The sequence below is a fragment of the Misgurnus anguillicaudatus genome, chromosome 9 (genome assembly GCF_027580225.2).
Source record: "Misgurnus anguillicaudatus chromosome 9, ASM2758022v2, whole genome shotgun sequence".
Lineage (NCBI taxonomy): Eukaryota > Metazoa > Chordata > Actinopteri > Cypriniformes > Cobitidae > Misgurnus > Misgurnus anguillicaudatus.
Genome location: NC_073345.2, coordinates 35,657,418 through 35,664,144, shown reverse-complemented (window position 1 = coordinate 35,664,144; position 6,727 = coordinate 35,657,418). Strand labels below are relative to the sequence as shown.

General features: G+C 33.7%; 1 long non-coding RNA gene across 3 annotated transcripts; it reads left to right on the top strand.

Annotated features, from left to right (window-relative positions):
• The first annotated feature begins 185 nt into the window (after nucleotides 1-185).
• Nucleotides 186-4,335, top strand: LOC129423184 (uncharacterized). Of its 3 annotated transcripts, none has more exons than XR_008637656.2 (3): nucleotides 186-886; nucleotides 1,721-1,885; nucleotides 4,051-4,335. It is a non-coding gene; the product is annotated as an uncharacterized lncRNA (long non-coding RNA). The 3 variants fall into 3 exon arrangements; XR_008637657.2 differs by having other exon boundaries at nucleotides 186-902; XR_008637655.2 differs by lacking the exon at nucleotides 186-886 and having other exon boundaries at nucleotides 909-1,885.
• The last annotated feature ends 2,392 nt before the right edge of the window (nucleotides 4,336-6,727 follow it).

Genomic DNA, 6,727 nt, shown 5'->3' with positions numbered 1-6,727 from the left:
GCCCCTGGCCAATCGGCGCCTGCCCGTACCCGCCTCGATAGCGCCCTGGCCAATCGTTGATGCTTGATCGGGGCTGTTTGGTGACGTCAGGACCGGTTGAGATGTGTGCGCAGGCTTTGCATCTGGATGGAATCTAGCGTCAGATGTATGCATGCGTCCCGTTTACTGTCATTCCAAAGCGCTTCATTGTCCAGCTCAACCTCCCTGAAAAACGCACATCACACACATTTAAACCAAACTTCAGCTGCATTACATACATTTATACACCTAGATTTTTGCGAGTTGCAAAGTAAAGATTTCACATTAATTTACATTAATATTTAATTTTTTAATTATGCATATTGATTTCATAATGGTGTCGTTCACGATAGGCCTGTAAATAAAATGCACAATAAATACCTAAATTATTCCTCATGTTGTACATAAATTAGTTGAATAAGACGTCACTTTTTAGTCTTTCTCAAAACACACATACAGTGTTAACTTCTTCTTTTTAAAAACAATATCTAGCTACAATATTCACAGATATTAAGTTTGTGGTCCTAATTGATCCATCCACTTATTTTAAGCGCGCATGCAGGACAGTGAAAGACGCGCTATTGTAGCTTAAACTGTTTCAAAAGTAACAGATTTCTCGAATGCCGTTTACTTCAGGAGTTGCTATTTTGTTTGGAGGTTGCGCAGATGTTGCTTTTGTTTAAAGAGACTGTAATTAAGGATGAGCGACAGAAGTCTGAAAAGCGTGACCTATTTTTCTTTTGATCAGCTGTCAGAGGAGGAGCAGGAGGTGCTGGGGGCTCTGTGTCCTCCACGGGCCCCTTCTCGGCCTTTCAGCTGCCCAACCACAAATTGGAGGAAAAGTGCCTCTACCTGCCACGCGACTGGGGTAAATTCAGTGACGGGTACACAAAAGTTTGATTCTTGCTCTCATGTTCTCTAAGAGCTTTTGTGTTACTGCTCCTTCTAAAGCGAAGAATTACAGGCTGGAAAAGACCTTTATTCATGTCAAAGAAAATCGATATCCGAAAGAGAGAGAGAGAGAGAGAGACACACACAGATACAACGTGCATGTTGTTTTCTTTTCAGATGCGTTAAACAAAATGTCCAAACACTGAACGCAAATTCTTCTTTGAATTTTAAAAGAAGAACGAATAAGTTCTTGTAGTTCTGGTGAAGGACAAATGGACACAGATACCGACCAATGATCTCAAAAGGCCAAACATGGGCCTATTAATCATATCAGTCGATCACTGGTTACAAACCAAACCAATTCACGAAAATTGTGTTTTTAGAAACTTTTTTCAAATAATGTATTAATCATTATTTATCAGATTTTTTTCTACACATTGCGCGGCTTTTTAAAATAGTTTATTTGTGCACGAGTTGATTTTAAATGCATCTGATTCTAATATCAGACTAATAAAAACTCATCAATGTTAATTCTTTACATCTAGAAACTGTGATTTGAATTAAAAACATTGAAACTGAAATAAACGCATTAGCCGCACTATACAATCATGTAAATATTAGGCCAAAGGTTTAGATGTGATTGGATTAATTTAGCTTGCATTCATTTGAATAGATTAAGCACGTGAACTATGCAAATAAATTAAAGCTGAGTGTATTATAATTTACAATAAAGCTAAAAGCCGAAGAGAGGCTGTTCGATTGGGACAGTGTTTTTTTAGCCTTGTCTTCCCTGGTTTCTGTCCTCTCTCAGGCCATCTGCTATGTGAGTGCAGCTCTATTGATCAGAATCAATGCGCCTCGGACCCCATGATGGTGCCTGTGTGCCGTTAGTGGTCATCAGTTTGCGCTCGGCGCTGCATCTGTTCTAAGACACCCGGACGATTTGACTTTGCCTTCAGTGATCCTACAGCTCTCGGTAAGTCTCTTTTTTTACTCTATAGGACATTCGTTGGGTCAAAAATGCTGTTCGGATGGTTTTCCCTTCTCGTATGATTCGTATTGGAATCATTGTGCGCTTTAAGGCCGAGCGCATCGCGCTTTTATCCATAGCGCGCGCATGCAAATCAGTTCCTTCAGAATCCTTCAGTGTCGGGCGTTTTTAGTATTAAAGCCGTTTAATATTTTTATTACTTTAGCTTTGCTTTACTGGCTGTAAATATGACAATAGTCAAAATTGGAAATAAACTCCCTCTTGCTGATGTGCGAATATTCGCGGTGGCTTATGCATATTTAAAATGTCATTTACTTGGATGGACACCGTTAAAATGCAATATAATAAACACATTTAACTTCTCCGGCGATAAATGAGATTATTTGAGGATTTAGGGAGTAATATTATACTGTTAAAGGTGGCAGTCAACTTTCTCTTTTGTTTTGTACATTTTGATAGAGAAAATAATAATGTGTAGAAATATGAATGACTGGCTAATTTTGCATGCATATCGACATGTAAAAATACACTTTATGTTTCGGGTATAATATCTTATTTGAATTAGTTATTTATTTACTGTGCAGTTATCTTATTATTTAAATGTAGAGGAGCGAAATGCAGAAAGTAAACAGCATCTCAAAAGCTCTGTATTAGAGAAAACAAAATAACTTTTACAAAGTTTTAAATACAAACACACATTCAGAAATGTTATTGATTTTAAACACACACACTGAATGGTTTTAGATTTTTTGTTTAATGCATTAAATTCTTTAACAGGTGCCCAAAGGCTCCTTTCACTTTAATAAAGATCAATTGTTGTAAAGTTACACAATTTCACAAGCCTGTCCCTCTGTTTATAAATAATATCTGATGTTCATCTGTACAAACAAAACCAGGCTGTGTTCATAAAAATGTATCTGTTCTGTGTTCATTATTATGAGGTTTATTGCAAACACAGATTATTTTATTTATGCACATACAAGGAACATTATCCTCATTCATCACAAACTATTAAACTGCTTAGGAAACAATTTGAATGTCTTTCATCTTAAAATGAACAGAAAGAATCAGACTTTTACAGACGTCATCATGATTTATTTCTGATCACTTTTTTTAAATCTCTAGCATCATGATAACATTTTGGGTTACAGCTTTAAGGTTTAACATAGATTTATATAATTTTTATATACATTAATTTACGCAATTACTTAAATTTGTTTAAAGACATACAACCAAAGTTATAATCTTTTGTCCACGACTTTGTTAATTAAGCACAACACGCGTTAGTTTTGCCGTATGTGATTAAATATAATATAGATAAATGACGTAGATTTTAGAAAAATGCACCACAGATTACTCTTTATTGTAAAGATACACGGACAACAGAAGACAAGTTTTTAGTTTAAAGTTATTTTATGCTTAACATATTTTACTGAAACCTTTGAATTGTTGTCGAAATGCAATTGCAAATCTAAAATATTAAGACAGAGATGAGGAATCTAATCTGATCACAGTGATCATGATGTCGTTTAGTTTGACGCTTTTAACACGATCTTCATATTGTACAAGAACTTAGAAATATTTAAAATCATAAAGTTATTTATTAAACCCTGTCAAATACCGAATATAAGCGTAATATTTAAGCGTTTTATATTTAAAAATCGGATCGTAAATTATAGCATTTATTTCATTTCATTGATCTTCTCAAAACCACATATTTATATCATTTATATTATTATTTTACATATTGTATATATTAAATATTGGTGTGCATTTTGTGACATTGACAGCATTTTGTACTGTATGCTCTACACAAAAACTTTAATTTTCATCTGTGAGCTGTTTTGTGAGATGACAGTGCAGTTAGAGAGCAGTGTGTGTGTGTGTGTGTGTGTGTGTGTGTGTTTGTGTGTGTTGTGTGTTTATTCTCTCACCATCATATTGATTATTTTGAGTGAATGTTCAGGGTTAATTAATAACTGCTTGGTTTGCATGTGTGAGCACTTTAACATGAAAGTGTTTAAATCATTTTTCATTTTCTCTTGGAAAATACTTGAATATTTTTTAAACTACATATTAAATGTTTGCATGTCGTCTTCATATGTTAAATTCACTTGCTAAAATGTTGTTTTTCTTGTTCTGTGTTTCAGGCAGCATGACCTTTAACCCTTGACACGTTCACCTCATTCTGGCCATGAAAGAGATGCATGGACAACAACTCAACTCTTTTTTATATGTTTAACATTGATTAAAGAAATACAAACAAACAAAAAAACTGTGTACTGTCCTAATGCATGTAAACATGATATATCACAGGTCAAATTATGTATGAGTTATATACAATTATTTAACAATGACTCAAATAGGCCTATTCACTATTCATATAAAACCAAAACATTAAAGCAGGAATAATCAAAATAAATATTTACATTGAATACTGAATGTCCTACATCATTCAAGATATAGTAAAAGTGTATCAAATTTCAAAACAGTCACTAATTAAATTAATGCTAATAATAACCTATGATTAATACACATTGACTTTCAAATGATTACATTACACACACGCAGGCACGCACACACCTACACACACATTATTTTTTATGTTTTTAACACTCTGCAGGAGTGCTAAACACTTCCCCTTACTCCCTCAGCAGGCCTCTCTCTGTGTGTGTGTGTGTGTGTGTGTGTGTGTGTGTGTGTGTGTGTGTGTGTGTGTGTATTGATCAAGATGCTTTCAGTGTCTCTCTTCTACACAGAAACTGAGTGTCCTTTACAATCAACATGTTTATGACATTACTGATGTTTAAGATACAGACAATAAAAATCACATTCAGTTAGTGATGACTACTCTTAAAGCCGAAAACATAATAATTTAAAAAATACATTGATACAGGAGGAATTTGCAAAAAATATATTTTTAAATGTTTTAAATTAAATGTTTAAAAAACATTATTATTATGATTATTAATGTAATGCACTTACAGGGACTTTTAAAAGGGCATTTATTATAAATGTGGAGAAAGCGCAAGAACAGAGCAGGTGTGCAGTTTTTCAGATACAATTGATTTTCTCTTTTCACTGCACACAAAAAATACTAAACAGTAGAAGTAAAATTGACATTCATGCATTTGGCTGATGCTTTTATCCAAAGTGACTCACAGGGCATTCGAGTACATGTTTCAGGACAAGAATCGAACCTGAAAATTCTGAGCTACAAATTTACAATAAACAAATGAAATGGTACTTTTGGTACGTGCACATTTGCACGAAAGAGTTTATATTGACAGAAAGAAACCATACTCACATGTATGAGGATAGCAGTGGTCTTTCTCAACGGCCTGTAAACCAGTTTCTCCCAGAGTCTGCTGGTCAAAATGGACGTCATTACCCTATAAAAGCATCTCTACACAACACAACTATCTGATCGTAGCTACATCTGACAACACCACATGGCGTAAAAACCCAAAATTTCACATAAAAAAGCATGCATATTTTGGCAAGCATTATTGGAGTCAGGCTATTTAGTCATATTAAATCATATTTTTGATTTGAATCAAATTAGACCACTTAAAGCATTTTGACAAAACATTATTTACAGTAAAATACATTATTTACAGTAAACACATTTTTACTTACAGTAAAACGGAATATTAATTAATAAATCTTAATTTATTTAATATGTCACATAGCTTTTAAAACAGGGGTTCAACAGGGGCCCCCTATTATCCACAACAATATTTAGAGACCCCCCACTCATAATTTCTACCAAATGAAATATAGTAAAACTTGGCATCACTTGTTAGATGTATATTTGTTACAAAAACAACTAAACATTAACTAGTCACTTGAATTTTATGATTGTTTTATCTTATTTTTATAATTTTAAGTCATCTTGAGGACTCTTGAAAGTTTGTTGAGCCCCAGGCCCCTGATTGAGAAACACTTTAACCTCCTAAGACCTGGATGTCCACATATGTGGACATAATTTTTTTTTGTTGTTTGCACCATAGTACTTAATTCTGTGTAATCTGTTGTACATAAACATGGACAAATACACTGCTTCATGTTCAAAGAAAAATATTTGGTTATTTGGTTATTAACCCCAATATAGCTGGTAGAAATAAAAAAACAAAGCTCAGGTCTTAAGAGGTTAAATATATCATAAAGCATTGCTAGTACACACATAATTCACATGCATGTTTCTATATTTCTATATTTTAATGATGACACTTCTGAGGTTTGCTACATCAGTTTAAACTCTGACCCTTCTGTTATCAGAAAACACACAACAAACAGTAATCATTTAAATAGCAGTTGTTTTTCTTTTACACAGAATTAAAGGATTAGATTAGGATAGTTTTCATTTTTATGTTATTGTGTATTTAAGTGTGTTTATGTAGTCAAATTTGAATGATAAAGAGACATCATGTATACGTGAAGTGCATTGTGGGACATGCCATAATGACATGCAATATAAAAAGCGTTTTTCCTCTAATGGTGATCAATGTTTTCTCTTCCTCAGAACATGGATTATCAATAACATATCACATGTGTTGTTGTTTTAAATTGACGTTTCGTGCTTTAAATCATGTTTAGAAGCGTTTTTGAAGGAAATTCTCTCGTGAAGTTTACTGTAATGGTGCTGTATTGAACTGTCATTTAAAACACTGAATAGAAATTACAGTACAGTCCTGATTTATGATAACTGTAAACACATTTACTGCTTAAGAAATATTTCTGATGACCATTATACTGTCAATCGTAACAACCGCAGATAAATCCTTTTTAAGTGCTGGCCATCGAACAGCAGCCAAAAAACAGAAC